This window comes from Notamacropus eugenii, chromosome 6 (assembly GCF_028372415.1).
Source record: "Notamacropus eugenii isolate mMacEug1 chromosome 6, mMacEug1.pri_v2, whole genome shotgun sequence".
NCBI lineage: Eukaryota > Metazoa > Chordata > Mammalia > Diprotodontia > Macropodidae > Notamacropus > Notamacropus eugenii.
In genome coordinates this window covers 187883796-187904673 of record NC_092877.1, presented here as the reverse complement: position 1 = coordinate 187904673, position 20878 = coordinate 187883796, and the positions used below count along the sequence as shown (strand labels likewise).

The 20878-nt window shown below is 35.0% G+C and overlaps 1 protein-coding gene across 2 annotated transcripts in view; it reads right to left on the bottom strand.

The window, feature by feature from the left end:
• Nucleotides 1-20878, bottom strand: part of CADM2 (cell adhesion molecule 2) — a 1349490-nt gene that overhangs the window by 625925 nt on the left and 702687 nt on the right. The window lies entirely within an intron of this gene.

Genomic DNA, 20878 nt, shown 5'->3' with positions numbered 1-20878 from the left:
GATATGCATTAGTAGAGGAGTTTATTCTCTCCTGAGTCCACAACAATGAAATTACAAGTCCAGTCATTACCCCCATCCCTTCCTATGGGAGAAACATATTCATTATGTAATTTGTACCTAGGCAGGCAAGTGACAGGGAGAAAAATAAATCAGCTTTCTAAAAGCTAAAGGCTAATAACGAGTTTAGACTTTGGAGGAATTAAAAACATTTCAGCATTATGTGTATATCCCAATATACATGCATATACTTACACAAGTGTCTATGCAATAAGCGTGTGTGTTTGTGTATGCCTACATGTGTGAATGTACATACATATATATATATATATATACACAAACATATGTACGAAAAATCTTAATTTCACTGAATTCTTTCAGTCTGCATTCAGACAAGAAGGCATACTGATCTGTGTAGCAGGGAATCTTATTAAGAATAAGTGAAAGTCTACCCGGAACTCTCAAAAATAGTATCCTTTTTTGATTCTTCTGATCATGCTAGGATTTGAGCTAGAGAACAGAAGTTCATTGTGTCAATTCTTGTCCCAGAAAGGACATCATAACTGCACATAAGTAAGGTACCCGCTAAGTTTGTTGGCATGCTTCTTTTCTGTCAACTTCGCTTTTCATTACTTACAAAGCCAGATGAAGAGATGTTTGGCATTATTATGTCATATGTTATAAATCTCATCTATTCGATTTATTAGATATGTGCTGGGCACCTACTATATGCACAATGTTTATATTCTCAGTGCTTAACATAGTGCCTAGAACACAGTTGGTGCTTAATAAATGTTTACTGATTAATTCACTGAGAATTCAGAAATAATACAAGGCATTGTTTCTACCTTCAAAAAAAAAAAAAAAACCAAAAACCTTACCATTTAGTTAAAACAACAAAGCGAAACAAACATATATAAAACATAATTGTTACAATGAGAGAAACTTAAAGCCTACAGAGTTAAAATGGCTTGCCTATATTTACATAGCCAGTTAGTGGCAGAGCTGGGACATTATCATGTGAGACTCTCTATTGGATTGAGTTAAACAATCATTCATATGTATGAAGTAGATGTGAACAAGTCTAGGACACTTCTACAGAATTAGTCAATCAAAGTATAAACTAGTGGTGAACAAGTATTTAATAAATTTTGGAGAAATGAAGTACTTTACGCTATTAAATAAAATGAGATGATTCTACACAGAAAAGAATGAACAATCTGAAGAGAGACCAGACACATTAAGGACAGGAAACTTTCAGATTCTACTAAAATACTGATTATTAGTGTCTAGCAGAGGACCTGCTTTTCAGAAGACCTTCGTGAGAACTCCACAAAAGGAGAAAAGTTCCTTTAGCAACCAGGTACTGTTTCCTTTTCCACATGTGCTCAATAAATTTAACCCCCTTTCCCCCCCACAACCCTCATGCTGGGATATGTTCCAGACTCTGGCAAGGATTGGTCCTGTACCAACTGTTCTACTACATAACATTAGTAGATTCTCCTTTCCTGAAGCTAATTAACTTTGGTTAGTGGATTGATAACCCATGAAAAACACATTGGATGGAAGTTATAATACAGTTTTGCTCTAACATTTGTTTTGAAAGCATGAATTTGTTCCAGTATGACTGATTTATTAGGGAACAATTTAAGCATCATAATTTTTCAAGTTTACTTACATAGGATTCCATCGGTGAGAAAAACCGAAATTGTAGAAAACTGTGCCAGTTCATAGTAACTCATGAGCTGCAACCCTTCCTATGCCCACTTCTACAAGCAAACTGCAGGTCTTTTTTTAAAGTAAAATATCAAATTTATTTTTATCTTTTGGGATGGTAGAAGCTGCAGGTACAAAAGGCTCCATATCCCACCCAACATCACTGCCTCACAGCTTATATCAGTAGAGATGGCTGTTAACTTTTTTCAGGCCAACCTATGGAAACTAGCGTGTAGACTGAGCAGAGAATGCCAATACAATTTATTGTATTATTTATTCATTTCTTAACCATTGATCATATAAAATTTATTTACATATTTATTCCTATTTTTATGTCACTAATGATGTTTTTGAGTATTGTATGCACTCCACAACTCCCCCATAATCCTTTTTGTTTTATTGCACAGTTTTGCATAGTATGATGATTTTTAGAGACATGTATATCACACAAACTTACTATATTTGAAAAACCGACCCCCTCAGGGTTAGACTTAAAACCCTAATGGAAGAAATAGTATACTGTGTTCTAAAGACCCAACCTTACAACCCAAGCCTAAAATGGCAAAGTTCTCACATTGCATCCTGGACCATCTCCAACCATCCTGATGAACATCAGGCCACTCTAGAGGAGAGAATGACTAGAGGAGAAAGTGAGACTGATGACATTGCACAGCCCTGCCTCACTCAAATCAAAGTCAACTGCAAGTCGTGTCATCATCTTGATGTCATGATCCTCTTTGAGAACAAAGGACAAACACAAAAATGATGATGGGATTTGCAAGAGGAGTCCAGAGGGGATTAGTTCAAGAATAATTTGCAAGAAAAATTTAAGGCAAGATTTTAGTTTTGGATTTTTCTAGTTTTTCATGTGAACAACTGAAATCTGTTACATAGTTTTTAATGAGAAAATAATTTTTGTTGCCACTGAAAATTTTGGCTACCCTTCAGTTCTACTTTCTATTAGCCAACAGACTACAATCTGCCCTGCAATTAGATAAAAGGTAAAAAGAAATTGCAATGCTTTTATTCCTTGGTTGAAATTTTCGTTTAGGCAGCTAAGAAACCTTGTTTTTCACATGGGATCCTGTACTATCTTTTTATTTCACTATTTTAATATTGCTCTGCTTTTAAAAGCACCATCTTTTCCTGCTGTTACAACAATGAGTAACTTTAAAGAAGAGAGTTTACTTCTTAAAATTTAAACAAAAATAATTATCTATAACATGAATTTAAACATTACATTGAAAATTCCAAAAGATGGCATCCCTTGCATGTAAATTATAACACAATTAAATTATATCAATTGGTTGACTTAGTTTGTTACATTTTAAAAATTCTATTACCTTCATCATAAAACTATGTTCTTAAAATACTTAAAATTTCTTTCGTGGGGACATAAAAATGTTCAATGTGGCAGACAGAGGTGTTTCCCCTAAGTATCAAATTTCCACTTTAATTGATTTGCTCAGAAACATTCTATTATAACTATCATGTCAGTTTTTTACTGTTGAAATGAATTTTATATGAATTTGTCCTTTTCTTAACCCCAACAAAATTTCATGTTCACAACAATCAATTTGATTAGCAAGAGAGAGAAATATCTAGATCCACATATACATATATGCTTTCCTACATTTTTTCACTTAATTTTTCTGTTAAGGATGGACTTATTTCCACATGTGACATTTCAATTTATAAGATGAACAAGAAAATGAAAACCACAAATCATAGCATGGTACTGTGTTAACACCATAATGAAACTGATTAGAAAGTTAAGGTTCATATTTAATAGGAATGTATATGTAGAACCTATATAAAATTATATGCCATCTCAGGAAGGGAGGGAGGAAGCGGGGCGGGGGAGAGATGGAAAGGGAGGGAAAGAAAAGGTCTGGATTGTAGGGTAGTGATTGTGGAACACTGAAAATAAATAAATAAATAGAAAGAAAGTTAAAGTTCAATATTACCTTTCTTATCCAATAGGAAACAATTTAATGAATTCTCAATAAACCACAAATTAGGAGTAGGTTAAAATAAAAAACTTTCAGAAAGTTCTTCATAAAAGAAAAAAAAAAGACATCTAGTGTACTTCATGTGTTAACCTGCAGTAGAGAACAAGTCTCCTGAGACTGGTAAGATTTTTTCAAAGGAGTAGAAAAGGTAGACAGATATGTAGGGACATAGACTAGAGATTGTATAAATATGCCTTGTTCTCCAACCTCTAATAACATAGGAAAATAATGGAATAGGGTAATCATTTAGCAACTGTTTTAGACCAAGCAGCACATTGGTTAAAGTTTGGGTGTCAGGAATCCTGAGTTTTATTTTCAGTGCTACCCCTATCAATGTATCCTTGGATGAATCAGCTAGCCTCTGGGTCCTTTGTTCTTTAGTTTCTTCTTTTGTTCCTTCCTTCCCTCCTTTCCTCTCTCCTCCTTCCTTCATTTCCTCTTCCCTTCCTTCCTTCCTTCCTTCCTTCCTTCCTTCCTTCCTTCCTTCCTTCCTTCCTTCCTTCCTTCCTTCCTTCCTTCCTTCCCTCTTTTCTTCCTCCTTCCTTCCTTCCTTCTTTTCTCTTATGTGGCTTTCTTTTTTTCTCTCATTTCTTTTCCTTCTTTCAGTGCCCTAGGTCTCTAAATCATTCCTGATAACTACTATATTATTTAGAATACTGTCAAATATAATGATAACAAAAGATCAGCTTAAGTTCCATCACACAAGTAGATTTCCTAATCAACATGAAGCTATACTTGATGCTAATTCAGAATCAGGCAATTGAAAACATTATAATCCCTCTACAATCTATCAGCTTACTTTTGTAAAGTAACCACAGGCATGCTAATATAATATATTTCATGGAAGATGTGAAGGCATACCCAATAATAACTTTTGTAATCTTTCCTCATATGCTTTTATGCCTATAAATGATTAAGAGTCAGCTAGTGGTAAGTTAATTTTAGTGATTTTTTTGTTGATAAATAACCAAAATGGAGCTCCTATTCACATGAATAATTTTCAGTTTAGTGTGCTACATCCTCATCCCACTAACTTCCTTTCAACTCAACTCAATTCACCTCCATTCAGTTTAGTTTATCTCCACTAAATTCAGTTGACCTCCATTAGATTCAACTATTTAATTCAATAAACTTTTATGAGGTACCTTCTATGTTCAACTGTGCTTTAACACTGTGAACTAATTTCATAATACCAATTATGGCACCTTATGAGGAGGTAAATTACTTAAAGATATTTCAGCAGAATCATACTGATTTGATAATGGCTTCTTTCTTTAAAATGTACATTTTTATAATTAAGATAACTCAAAAAAGTGTTGGTTACGGCCAGTTTTTTTTTTTTTTGACAGATTCTGACTTCCCAGCAAAATGGAATTTTTGTAATCTGGGGATAAAAATCTTAGCTCTCTATGAAAATTAACATATAAATAAGAAGCAGAATTGCATAGTATACAGATTAAATGATTTATTATCAGAAAACCTCATTTTTAATCTTACACAATATACTAGCTGGGTGACCTTGACCATGTCACTTAACCTCTTGGAGTCTTAGTTTCATCAGTCATAAAATGAAAATCATACATCACGCAAATTTCACCTCATATGAGATATTATGGGAGAAGTCCACAAATTCTAAGGGGCCTGATAAATGTAAAGTGATTATCGTTATTGTTATTGAATTGGTCTTATTTTTATTCTAAATGCTTAGTAGGTCAGAAACTTAGTTATAAAGCACCATAACGAAACAATTTATCTGGCTGAAATATAGTCATATCATAGAAAACTATGGCATATAAGTTCCTTGATGTAGAAACCTGGTTTGTGATTGGATTGGTACTGGGAACTCCCTCTAAACATTGGGATGGGGTGGTGGTGGCAGCTTCTGCTCAATTGGAGAGCTGCTTAGAGAACAGAAAGTTCAAGTGACTGACCCAGAATCATATAGGTAAGTGTCTGAGAGGGAATTTGAACTCAGATCTGCCTGCTTTTGTTAGTAGGTCTCTATTCCCTACCATATGTTGCCTCTTTATGAATCTATACTGCATAGGAGTAAAATATATTAATATTATACATTGCAATAATATTTAGGCTAAACATAATTGTACAATGAAAATCCCAAGTAGATATTTGTCTCATTGTAAGGCAGATGTTTATAGAAAAATAAAGAATAATATAACAAATGTCTAAGAATATATACATTTTATGAACAAAATTAATAAAATCACATATCAGAAAAAGATATATTCTGGTTTTATACATTTTTACAAAGATGATGTATTCATATTTGCTCCCTTGGTCTTTGGTATTAATACAAAACATATATATATATATATACATATTCATATACACATACACACACACAAGCATTCATAATATGTCCATGCTATCTAAAATCCCATAGAGATAACTACCTCACAGAGTTGTCACAAGGGGAACACTTTGCATATATGAAAAGTACAATATAAATTTTAGTTATTATTATTTAGTGAATAAATGATCATGGAAATGTCCATAAAGATTCAAAGAACAGACTCAAATATTTGAATGGGCTTTAAAAAACAACAGGAATACCATGTGCAGACAAAACCTACATAGCCAAAACGGAGATAATTCAATCTAACACAACGTAATAGAATGCATACTTATCAGCCTTTTCCTTGGCCTTTAGAAATGGGTTTGGCTTGAAGAAAATGATTTTTTGGCAAAGGTTTCATACTCATGAGATCTGGTTTATTTTGATAAAATTAAAATTTAAAAACCACTTCTCTCCAGAATTGTTTTCATACTCATAAAGCTCCAAACCAAAAGAGAAGCTTTAAACATATGCATAAGGCTAAGATGCAATCTGTACACTACATGGGATATCATAAATAGCTTTTAAAAATTATGTTTGTCCAGGCATTAACAATAGACACATAACAAAACATTAAGGTAAACCATCAATGGGCCCTACTGAAGAATCAAAAGGCAAAAATGGGCTTAAGTAATCCATAGCTGTTATGGTAGATGCAAGAAGATATAATTATATTTGTTTAGCTATGCTTATTTTAGGCTAAGGAGATGTTTTGGAAAAGTACATCATAAAACTTGTATGTCTCATGCAAAGACTATATAGATTGGAGCCTTGCTCAGACAAAATGTTGTAATATATTGTTAAAGATAAACTAGCATAATATGTTGTCAAAGCAACACAAATAGAAGTACCTGATGATTACTAGTATGACAATCTATAATTACCACCATTTTTGAAAGAATTCTTTCCATGTTTTCCAAGGAGGAGTCTAAATGTAATTACACTTTCTTCCAAACAGAATCAGGTGGATTGGTTAGCATGTTCCACAAATCTACCACAATACTTAATTTTAGCTCTGTCAGATCAAGTTCCGAAAGGAAAAAGGTGTTTCAAAGAATCTATGACCAGGATGTGCTCCTTTGAAATAGAAACATAAGAGTCTCAACTTCAGTTCCTGTTTGTAAAAGATTTGTAGATATCTCTTTGCTCAAATGAGAATACTGACTCCATGCTCAAGAAAATCTAGCTACAAGTCCTTCTACTAGACAAAACTAGCGGACTTGACTAAGGTAACCCTGAGATACTCACTTCACCTCTCAGTGTCCCCAGGCGCACTTTAAAATAATAAATTCTGAATCAAGTGCCCATAGATATTAATGGAAAGAGTTTCTGAAGAGAGGTCTTTCTGCAGATAAATCATAGGTTTGATAAACACCACCACCACCACCGACAAATCAACACTGCACTGATGATAAACTGTTAGATCTCTGCTATTGAAGTCTCTTAACTACTGCAAAATGAGGACATGGACTCATTGGTCTCTAAGAGTGCTTCTAGCTCTAAATATATGATTTTATGATTCTCTGATCTCATCAGTAACTTCTAAATCCCTGCTAAAAAGATATTTGATGTTTATGAGGAAATTTACAGAAAACTGACATGTTGAACACTACAGGGAATAAGTCACATGCTATAAGACAAAAATGTGATGAGGTGTTGTTTGGTATTGTTGTGGGCACACTTAATAATCATGTTCAGAGTTAGCCTTAGAAATAGAAAGAGTATGTTTCCTATAATTTCAGATTTCATTTTACCTTTAGGTAACAGTGAGAATTTGTTTCAGATTTTTACAGTGGTGACCTTGGTGAGAGAGGTTTTTATTAATTGTTGGGATGGGAATACAGATTATAAGGGTTGAAAGGAGAATAGGATATGAGAAAATGGAATCCACAAGATTTCTTCTCCTTGGAGATTAGCCAGGAAAGTGAGAAACAAATATTGGATGATAGCTTAAGGGACATGTAAGGATGGGGAGATCTGAACATGTTTGTAATCAACACACAAAGAGATAAAAAATAAGATGAAGAATAGAAAGGGGGAGGGAACAATTCAAAAGCTTCTGGGGGAGACAAGAGGGAATGGATGAGTTTAAAAGCTTGTAGCTCTTGACAAGCTAGTAGCTTGTGGTCAAAAAGAGGAGTTTGGTTTCTATTTTTGCGGAAAACTCAAGAATGAGTTTATCTTTGTGGGGTGCTGGGATGAAACAAAGGTGAAGTTAAAGTATATAAGAGATTGATAGCCTTGAAATCAGAGTTTTGGGGTACATCAAGTTTTGTATAAGGGATTAGATTAGGATGGAATGAAAGATTGAGGAAGGAGAGAAAAATAGCCTTTTGGCTAGTAGATGACTACCACTAGGCTTAGGGTAGAGTGATGTGTGTGTTCAGGTGGATATGTGGGTATGTATAACATATATTTGAATTTGAGAAAGTCATTTAACTATTCTGAGACTTAGTTTCCTTATTTGTAAAATGGAGATGAGCTAGACAATCCCTAAATTTCCTGACACCTCTAAATCCTATGATCCTATGACCCAAAGACAAATATTCTAATTCTAAAGGAAAATATGAAGATAGTAAAAATAATCAATAAAAGTTGGAGTCATGTGAAAATGCTCTAAATCACTATTTATTAGAAAAATGCAAATTAAAATAACTCTAAGGTGCCATCTTACACCCATCAGATTGGTAAATATGACAAAAAAAGGAAAATGATGGATGTTGGAGGGGATGTGGGAAAAACTGAGACACCAATGCACTGTTGGTGGAGTTGTGAACTGATCCAACCATTCTGGAGAGCAATTTAAAACAATGCTGAAAGGTCTGTAAAACTGGGCATACCCTTTGATCCATCAATACCACTACTAGGTCTATATCCAAAAAGACATAACAAAATATTTAGAGCAGCTCTTTTTGTAGTGGCCAGGAATTTGAAATTGAAGGGATATCTATCACTTGGGGAATGGAAAAACAAGCTTGTGCATGTAATTCTAATGGAAGTTTATTGTGCTATAAGAAATGACAAACAGGATGATTTCAGAAATACCTGGAAAGACTTACATGAACTGATGCAAAGCGAACAGAACCAGGAGAACATTATACGCAATAATGGCAATATTGTTACTCATCCAAAACAATCCCAAAGGACTAATGATGGAGCATATTTTCTTGATTGAATACAGACTGAAGCATGCTGTTTTCACTTTCTTTTTCTTTTATTCAGGTCTTCTTGCACAAAATAACTAATACAGAAACGTTTCACATGATTGCATGATACATAAATGTATAACCTATACCTAATTGCTTACTATCTAAGAAAGAAGAGAAGAGGGAAGGAGTAAGGGGTAGAATTTAAAACTCAAAACTGAAAAAAAAACAAATATTCAAAAAGTTTAAAAGTTGTTTTAACATGTAATTGAAAGGAACAAAATATATTTTAAAAAATGAGTTGAAGATAAGACTGGCACCTATTTATAAAAATTCTGATTATACCATGATTTTAATATAACATTCAAATTTGGTGCATATCCTATTAGTTTTATTCTGTTAAGGCCTTTTGCTTTTTGTGTATATGTCTACTTGTACTATTTACTTCTTGGAAAGAAATTTTTTAGTGGAAAGAGCACTGTATTTGGAATGAGACTAGCATTAAAAATAGAAACAAAACAATAAACCTATGATTCTATCTCACAAGTCCATTAAAAATATGGAATTAGGTAATGTATGTATGGCTTTGTAAACTATAAAGCATTTAAAATTTGTGTCACTTTTAGTAAAACATTAGTGATAGTTATTTTTTCTTGTTAAAATTATTTTAAATCTAGAAAGTAATGCTTATACATATGTGTATATTAACATCTTAAACATATAAATATTTATTACACATATTTTTCGACTGTACCCTCACTGCACCAAGATAATTATTTTATTTTTCTCTATCATTACCTATTTTCACTACCCACAGAAGCAACTCTGAATCTTCTCTCCAGTTTCCCATACCTTTTCCTGCCCCCAGTCTGTTAGCTGAGGACTAAACTGAGTCCATTCATGAATACCTTCTCCTTCCCTTCTCTTCATCTCAAAAATCCTGGACATTTTCAGGCATTATTTCTTCTTTTTGTACAGTTTCTAATAATGAGGAATCTCTTCTCCCGGCCAAGGCCAATCCCTCAATATGTGTCCCATTCCTTCCCATCTAATCCAGTAGATAGGGGCAACTAGGTGGTGCAGTGGATAGAGCACCAATGCAGGAGTCAGGAGAACCTGAGTTCAAATCTCTTCTCAGACACTTGACACTCACTATCTGTATCACCTTGGGCAAGTCGCTTAACCCCAATTGCCTCATCCTGGGCCATGTCCAGTCATCCTGATGAATATCTGGTCACTGGATTCAGATGGCTGTGGAGGAGAAGTGAGTCTGGTGACCTGCACAACCTTCCCTCACTCAAAACAAAGTCAAGTGCAAGTCATGTCATCATTTCTCTGATGGCACCGTCTTCTTCGGCAACGAAGCACGAACACATAATCCATTGGATTGCTACTTCAATTAACCCCATTCTCTTTCTACTTTTTTACCTCTTGCTATCTGTTAATTCCTTCTTTACTGTTTTGAAATATGCCTGCCTGACTTAATCTTAAAAAAAAAATCTTAACTAGATATCAATGTTCCTTTAAATTATCGAGATATATTTCTCACATTATTCTCAAATTCTAGCAAACATTGACTATACTATTTACCTCCACTTCCTCTCCTCTCACTCACAGGTGAGTGGAATCTATCTTCTTCATTCCTTAACTGAAACTGTTTTTTCCGAAGTTAATGGTGATTTCTTACTTGCTCAATAAGATGGTTATTTCTCAGTTCTTATCGTACTTGACCTCATTGTTGCATTTGATGATTTGACCATTTGCTCCTCCTGAATGAATATTCTTTCCTCCCTGGCATCTCATGACATTATTCTCCTTTGGTTCTCCTATCTGACTGAGTGCTTATTTTCAGTCCTCTTTGGTGGCTTATCATAAATATCCTGACCCCTTACTGTGGATGAACCTATCCTGGGCTCTCTTTACACTCTGTATTCTCTCTGGGTGACAATTTCTATGGTTTTAATTTTCTTGAAGCAAATGACTGGTAGATCTAGAAACCTCTGAGCTCCAGTTTTACATCACCATGTACTTTTTGGACATTTCAAACTGTGTGTAGCAGGGACACCTCAAACACAATCTGTCTAAAATAGGACTTAATATCCTTGTTCCTAAACCCAGCCCTCTTCCAAATGTGTCTTTTTGTTGAATGTGTCACTCTTCTGTCTCTCAGGCCTGGAAACTTGACTTCTCATACTTACTTGCAACATACACAGAATGTTGTCAAATCTTGTGATTTCTCCCTCCCCAATATCTCTGACTCTTCTGTATTCATTCAGACCCTCATCACCACCTACCTGCATTATTTCAATAGCCTCTTATCTGGTTTCCCTCCTTCAAATCTATGCCCTTCTATCCTTCACACAGGTGGTTTTCCTTAAGCTCAGACCTTACCTAGCCCACTTAATAAATCGCAGTCTCTTAGATAAAACCTGATCCTAACTCATTTTTCTAGTCTTGTTGTACATTTCTCCCTCTCCTCTCCTCTGATTCATCCAACCTGTCCTCCTTTCTGTTTCTCATAGATGATATTCTACCTTCATTCTCTGTGCCTTGGAAACAGTTATTCACCAGTGATTGGAAAATAACTCCTTCCTCATCTCTACCTCCTAAACAGACATTGCATTTCTCTTCCTTCAATCTAATGCCTCAAAACCATCTTTTACATGAAACTTTTCCTCATCCCCCAACTGATTGTGCACTCCATCCTTGATTACCTTGAATTTAACTATGTTGTATTTTTTCTCTTTATTTTTTTCCGTATATATTTATATATACCTTAGTTGTTTCCGTTTTAGAATATAATCTCCTTGTGAGTAAGAACTGTTCCATTCCTAATTATTGTATCCTCAGTGCTTAACATAGTTCCTGGAACATATACACACTTAATACATGTTCCTAGATTGGTATGTACAAACATATGAAAACATATATGCATTATATATTCACTTCAATCATGAGAGAATGGTCATTTGTATTCATACAACGGGTTCACATGTTGTAACAGAAAAGCAAATTTACATTTACTTATTAATTCTAATACTGCCATTGTTCTGCTCTTTGTCCTCCTCCCCCTATCCCCCGTTTTTGTTATAGTCACAAGGCCACAGCAAAGTGACATGAAAATGGAGTTAAAATAATAAAGCCAATAATTCTAAGTAAATGGTTTGGGAAACCTGCCTGAACACCTTTCAAATTCACTCATGAATAAAGAACCTTACTTTATTGGACTAAATATATTGTCAAAATCTAGATATTTATCCACATTGACACAAAGAATTATTTTCTAAGTTCAGTAATTCTGATGCCTGTCCTGATTTGTAAATCACTATATAGTTACCTAAGCAGGTGCAAGATATTATGTACACTGTAAAATGAACAGTGAATTATTTCTGATACAGTTGTACATAATGAGACAATATAAAAAGTTATTCTGATAACTATAATTGCAAAATAAATCACTTCCTCAGTGACCCAAGGCAATTTATATTCACTCTGAAGTAAGGCAGTGAACTACAGCAAATATGTGCTCAGATCAGCTTCAAGATACATGCCCATATTTCATTCAAAATTATTTATATTACATTCTTGGATACTTTTTTGTTTAGTTATAAAGCACAGCATTTTTAAACACAGAGGTTCATGGTATAGTAGATATAGGGCTGGCATCAGAGTTAAAATTACTGAGATTCAAGTCCAGACTCAAACCATGAGTCCTGTAACCTTAAGCAATTTACAGAACTTCCTAATCCTCTAGGTTACTCTCCAAGTCTATAAACCTGTAGAAGAGGTGTCGATCTGATTTTATAGAGGGAATTTCCTTATCAGAATCAGGACTTCCCTATGAAAACTCTCCAATGAAATCATAGGACCATACTAACACTAATACAAATAATAGCTGTCTCTATTAGGCACAAAATGAAAATTACGTATCTAAATATGTCATTCATAATTACACATAATATAGCACATCCTATATATGTTATTATAAAATAGATGATGTATTAATATATCATAATATGTTATTCTAGTTTTTTCTTTAAATTTGCATAACAAAAATGGCTTAATTTTCTTCATATGCATAGACACACACACACACACAGTGCACGTACAAATACTATTCAAAGGTACACTGATCACCTGTTTTACCCTAGGCCTTATTGGTATAGGTTGTCATATATCCTATTTACTAAGAGAATTTAAGTAGCTATTTTTGTTAATAAAACTATATAGGAGGAAACAAAGAAAAGGAAGGAGGGAGGGAAGGAGACAGGAAGGTAGGAAAAGAAAAAAAGAGGAAGGAAATGAGAGAAGAAAGGAGGGGAAATGATGAGGGAAGGAGGGAGGAAGCAAGGAAGAGAGGAAATCAGTATTCATTAAAAGCTTGCCATCTGTCAGGCACTACACTAAACACTCTACAATGTTATCTCATTTAATCCTCACAATAACCTGAGGAAGTAGGCACTATTATTATTCCTTCTCCTTTAAAGTTGAGGAAAATGAAGGAGGCTCAGTTTAAGTGACTTGCTCAGGATCATACAGCTAATGAGGATCTATGGTGATATTTGAAGTGAGCTTTCTGACTCCATGTCCAGAGTTTTCTCTACTGTGCCACCTGCCTATCAATGATATGAAACAAAGAAAGAAAAAAGAAAAGCTTCCCGGATGAAAAGGGAGTCCTGGCTGTTGTTTTCTTTGCTTGTTTGTCCTTTCTCTTTGCCATGGTTAAATAATCTTACCCCCTAAAAGAATTGATCTATGCCAACTTGGATGTAGGTGTCTAGTTTTATACCATAAAATTATGCCTTTCTTTTCCTTTTCAATACTTTTGAAACTGACTTCAATGTAGCTATAGAAAGCTTGTTATAAAATACCTCAAGTCAAGCAGGAATAGCCAGTATTTGGGTGGACACACTCCAGATTCAGAAGGATTCTGACTTTGTGCCACAATCTACTGTGGGGTGAACTTTGTAAAGGTAGAAATCATGTATTTTTCATTTTTGTGTCTCCCAAAGTTTTTAATCACAGTTCTGAAGGCAATATGGCCAATAAATATTTGCTGAATTAAGTTGAATTATGTCAGAGTTCTGTTTGCACAATTATGCAAAGAACTATTTTTAGAAACCAAGTTACATAATTTGTTGAAAAGAAAGTTAGCACAGAATTTTTGTAAATTACATTAAAAAATCCCACAACATCTGTATTTCTCTTTGTAGACCAGAGTTTTGAAAGAAAGTCTAACTGATCTTTCTGACATTTTGAGACAATCAACTTCAACTCATGTTTGTCATTCTATGTCTTCATGATTCAAATGCTTGCCATAGTCCATTGAATGCACACACACACACACACACACACACACACCACCCTTTGTTATAGTTTTATTTTATATTCATTTCTACTTCCAGCCCACTACTGTTACTCTGTAGGTTGCTCTGCCGTTTTCAGTGTTTCCTACTAGTTCTGCTCTAGTGTCAGAAAAGTTACTCCACAGATGTCAGCATGTCATTAACAAAAAATTTAACATGTTTTAATACTGACCCCATGATAATCTCCTTGATGTTCTTTATTTAGAGGCCTTATACTTATTGATTGAGCTACCTAACCAGATTCTTATCCAGTCTGTTTTTAAATACCTCATTCAATTCATTTATAAGTATCAGTAGAGGGTGCCTAAAACCCATACATGCCATATCCCTTCACTTGTTTAATCTCGTAAAATAAAAGATGAATAAAAGAAGGCTATTATACTATTTGATAAGAAATTCTCCTTTTGCCAGTCACTTTATCAGACCCTTTTCTTGGTGATGTTCACTTTGGGAATTCTTTCTTTTCATGATCAGCTACAAGTCTTCAGGAAGCAAGTGAATAAATAAATAAACTACATTTATTGGGACACTAAAAAAAAAGACCAAAGGAGAAATAAAATTTGTTATTGTAGTTGCAAATAGGATTTGCATTCCTGATGACCTTCAACATGAAAATGGGCTGCAAGTTACTAAATTACTATTAATTTTGCACTGAAAGTTGTGTCCCACACATCTCTCTTTAGACTTTTCTTATTATTATTCTGATTGTTTAATGCATTGCAAATGGGAACTATGGGACTGTAGCCTTCTTTTTCTCCTTGAAACCTCTAAATAATTAATTAGATAGTAGAGCTTTCACTACTGTGAATTTCCTCTTTATGTTGGTCAGCTTGGCACGCATTTATCCTGAGGCAAAGCCACAGGCTAAAACAGTTTCATATTAGCTAAACATCTCAGACTATATAATGTATTAGCTCTGAGGTCATAACATTAAATGGCTCAAGCCCAATGAAAGAGAGCAAAATTACTGGCAGAGTCAGGTAAATATGAGGGATAGATGAGAGTTTCAAGCAAGCTGTCAGGATCTAGAAGTCCAGATCGCCTGTGATTTAATGAGGCAGTACATTTATTTTCATAGTGCTATAAAGGTTTTCTGAGGTGCACTGTCTCCAACTCCACCACAACACAAATGCTTTTAAGGGAACAAAAAGAAATTTTGTGTTAAAATAAACATATTTCTTCACAATTTTAGCCAAATAGTATAGGTTAACTAGGGGAATGTTTGCAAATCACATGAAAGAGAACCTTGGAAAAGGGAACAAGATAAATTTTCTCTTACAAGCTGTACATGTGTCCTTATAGGGTAGGCAAAGAATAATGACCTCTCATTGTTGGTGTTCCCACAAGACACACACTCTCACTGCGGGACAGACGGCCTCCCCATCACAATAGTAGAAAATTATCAGTCATGCCACAGACCTGCTTTTGAGACCCAACATGATACTTGACAGAAAGCAAGTGGCAACGTCTTTCAAGCAGGCTGGAGATCAACAGGAGAGGTAAAGTTAGGAGGTTGGTTTCTTTGCCTCAACCCTGCCAAGTATACGGTTTGACAAAGGTTTCATTTTTTCAGCAGTGTCTTAATCTTCACAAGCACGAAGTATATACTTCTCAGTAATTGTAAACATACCAGGCACTGCATGGTATTCTGCGAAACAAAGATAAGCTGTTCGGTCTATCTTTAAAAGAATGCATAACGCTAGTGTAAAAAAAGACCTATGACAGAAGTTATACTCTTTAATATTTGTTAACGCATAAAATAAATGCAAATGGAAATTAACCAAGTAACTTGGGAATAGAGAGAGATAGCTATCGATAGATGGATAGATCTATATTTAGCTATCTAATCTATTTTTCTCCTTGAAGAAAGCTATAGTGGCACGACTGTACACCAAACAAGAATGTTCATCCACTCTACTTTTTGCCCAGTCCTTTTGTACACTGCTATTCTCATACCTTCTAATGCGTTCTCTATATGTCATTATAGAAAATATCCAATTCAGTGAGTATGCATTAAGCATACTGAGCAAGATGCTTCAGAATTTTTTTGAAGTTATCTGTACAAGAGTCAAAAAGCAAGCCCTGACCCAAACGCTGAAAGTAGCCCAGAACCTTACTTCTGTGCTGTAAGGGCTTGCTTGCCCAATGTATTTAAAACACCTAGCCTTAATAATATTAATAACAGTTATATAGCATTTTAAGGTTTGCAAAGAACTTAACAAAATGGCTACTGTTCATGCTGGGATCATTCTTGGGTACCTTGAAGTGACAGGAAAGTATTTGATTATGCAAATGAATGTGTGCTTTGTTTCTATCTTTTTTAAAGTCATGCCCATGTTCCTTTTTATTAACCTAGTTATCATGTTCCAGTAGGCATTGCTTTAAAGCCATTGCCCTCTTGGTTCAGGTTTTGAGTTGGGATGAAACCATCAATTGTGAATTACCAAAGACTTAATAAAAGGGGTTTACTTTGCTCACCTACATCAAAGATATGCAATAAGAATCGCATATAACTCTTAGCTTTTCCTAACACGACCCCCCTCCCATTCTGCTGGAGCTATTCTAGCCTCAGGTCCACCAAGTCTGAGAGGCAAAGAGTCATATGGCCTTGGGTTTTTGATTGACTCTAAGCCAGGAAGCTGTGTACAGAACCTGGGATCAAGTAGGTATCATGAGGAGATGAAGCTTCACTAGAAAAACTGCTAAGGAAACTAGAGTCAAAGGAAATTGTTTGTGGATTCTGTGTGGGAAGAAAAATGTGGCAGGGAAAGGGGGCCTGAATCCGCAAACTCCTGTCCTAGTACATATACCCTGTCATGCTCAAGGTATATAAAATCATACATGGTTTTAATCACGCTCATGTGATTATATTGCATAGTCTCAAAAGTTTAGAATTTTATAGCTGAGACAGATCAAAAAGACTACTTAGTCCAATCCCTATATTTCACAGATGAAGAAATTGTGGCCCAGAGAAATCAAGTGCTTTTTGTAAGATCACACAGGTAGTTATGTCCTATATACCAGGGATTAGAACTGAACCCTGCTAGCAATCCCATGCTCTTTGCTTTTTATTAGTCTATTTCCCTTACCTAAAAATAAAACTGATCTTGATGAAATCTGAAATGTTACAAGCAGCTTTTCAATATGTAATTATAGCTTATCCCTCTGATTTAATTATTTGGATAATTCACTTCATTTTTTTGGTTAATTACTGCCATCCATTGCACTGTATAATTCAAACAATCATAAATAGCAGCTTAAATTATAGGAAACCACTGTGCCAGAATTTTAAAGTGCTTAACTTTGAACAAATATTTGCAAAAGAATAACTAGTTGCTTGATACTATATTAAGCAAGGCTTTTGAGACCCTGGAAAACCAGAATTCCCACATAGATTTTTGCTATTTTTAGTCCAATCCATTTTTTTTTAATTTTGAAAAACAAATATTGCACTTGCTGAAACAGCATTTAAGAAAATCTCTAATAGTAAGCATTTGTCTGGTTGTCACACACTTATCCACTTAAAATGTCATTGTACTTTAATTAAGAAAGAAAAAATCCTCTGCTTTTCTTTTAAAACTCTCTCTCTGTCTCTCTCTGTCTCTCTCTGTCTCTCTCTCTCTCTGTCTCTCTCTCTCTCTGTCTCTGTCTCTCTCTGTCTCTGTCTCTGTCTCTCTCTCTCTCTCTCTCTCTCTCTCTCTCTCTCTCTCTCTCTCTCTCTCTCACACACACACACACACACACACACACACACACACACACACACTTTCACACCTAAGCAGGAAAGAAAAAAAATCAGAGACAATGTTGACCATGAATCATTGTGGCTGAAACATTTTAGTTGACAGATTTATCTTGGTATCATTTTCTCTTTGGTTAAACTCATTTTCTACTTTGCCTGATTTGTCTGGAAATCATCTCTTCTCATTTTCTCTCCTTAAGTAATCAGGATCCTATTTACCTTCCTAGGTCTCATTGTACTTTTTTTTCCCATCTGTTTGCATGATCTGTGTTTCACAGGTAAAGAATGAAAACATTGGTGAGCAGAGAACTTCATCAAAGCAGTCATCCTCCATTAGCATCCCACTTGCCTGTGGGTCAGCACTAGCTTTTTATCAGCCACCCCATTTATACCTCTGGTTTCTAAACCCTGCTAGTTCTTTTATCCAATTTAATCTTCTGCATACATGTGTTAGTTTCAAGATAATTCTGTTATGTATGGTTTATACTTCTTTTAATTTTAACAAAATACTATATAGTATATTTTTTCAGGGTATGCTGTCCATAACTAACTTGATTTATTTATTTTAACCAAGGGAGAAGCATGCAGCATCTGTTGTGAAGTGGGAGAAGGGGAAGTGGATGTGATTAACTAATTTAAATTGTTTATTTGGATTCCTATTTAAATAGAATCCAGATGAAGCTATCAAAAAAACAACTCCTAATGTAAAAATTCCAAATCTTTGTAACTCAGCAGGTGACTAATTGCCTAAAAAGAATGAAAGAGGTGTCAGGATTGACAAACAACGGGCCTACCCAAGAGCTCAGCATGGGACTAGAATTTTGAAGAACATCCTTATCAGATCACCTACTTAGGCATGTAACAATCTGTATTCCAATACATAAGTCTAAAGAGTGCTGATAAGTATAATATCTGAAACTGCTAGTTGGCTGTGCCTATCTTGGCTTACCTTGGTCATTTACATACTCAGTAAACATGCCTCTATATCTTGCATGAGGTGTAGATGATGATATTCATGGCAATTTGGCACTAGCCTGAGGTTGTTGAAATATATTTCAGGCCATTCAATATCTAGTCAATTGGTTTCATGCCCAGGGAGGTATAAACCCAATGATTGCATAATAACCATAGGGAAATAGATAATGATGGCTGAATGGAATCCTCATGTTCCAGATGGTAATAGAAATATACGAGGGACCTTCAAAAAGTGGTCTAGTTTTCAGACTGGAGCTAACTCTTAACAAAGACTTAACAAAGTTTAACAAAGACTTGTTAAACTGCCTGAGAAATGCAAAGTCAGATTGGATCTAAAGGCTATGCCTTGAATGGCCACCATTTTGTTTGAGTTAACCTTAACCTTTTAATGACAGAATATTTCTGATAAGTTCAGCATTTCTTAATTCTTAATACAGAATAAAGATGCACAAAACCATACAATCATTCAGCACAAATTGCAGTAATGTATTTAATATCTCAACAGAGAATGTATCATTCAATGTCATATTGGAAAATGACATGGAGTGGCAATAATCTTTTGGTAAGGTTGAATTGGCTTGGTGGGGCTAGAGCGGGGTGGCAGCTAGGGAGAGGAGAGGCAGGAAGGGTGAGGGCTGGCTGGGTGAGAACACAAGCAGAGGAGGAGAGCCAGAGTTGGAGAATGTATATATAGATATATATGTATATATAGATGTGAACGGATGTGTATATGTGTGGGTGGGTGGGGGAAACAGACAGACAGACAAAATGAGAAAGAGTGAGAGACTGTTTGTAGCTGGGTGCAAAGCTAAACAAGTGTCTGAACTCATGGAACTTACATTCCATCAGGAAGAACAATATGTTTACCTATTTAACAATGTGACTTTATTGTATATTATTTGTATATTGCTTGGAAATTTTTTGTTAATTTTGTAAATTATTATATAAATGTGAACCAATAATGATTGTTTTTTATGTCCATCGTAATTAAAACACCAATGAAACTAGAGAAGTATAAGTAATAACTATTGACATTTTAGCACTATAAAGTTGTTAAATATCTTACATGCATAATTTCATACCCCTGTGAGGTTGGTAGCTCACGTATTTTTGACGCTATTTTACAAATGAACAAACTAAAGCTCATGGAAGGGAAGTGACTTGTCAATTGTCAAATGTTTATTCGTTGTAAGAGGTGGGATTTGAATATAGGTCTTCTTGATTCTAATTCTAATATTCAATCCATTTTGTCTTACTGTACTTGGAACAATCAAGAGATGTTTCATGGAGGAAATGTCATTTGAAGTCGATCTTGGGGGAAGGGCAGCAAGTAGATGAGCAAAAATGGACAAGGGAGTGATTCTCAAGAAAGGCAAGAGTTCACATTAATCTGAGTCAACACCAGGAGGCGTGGGAATGTGGGACATGTTTTGGGGGCAGAAGAATGGAGGGAAGGAAAGGGAGAGGATAACAATGCCTACTATGTGCCAGGAATGGTGCTCAGCACTGTTATGATTATCTCTTCCGGTCATTTAAATGGTGAGTAGGAAAAAAAAGCAATAACCCTTAAC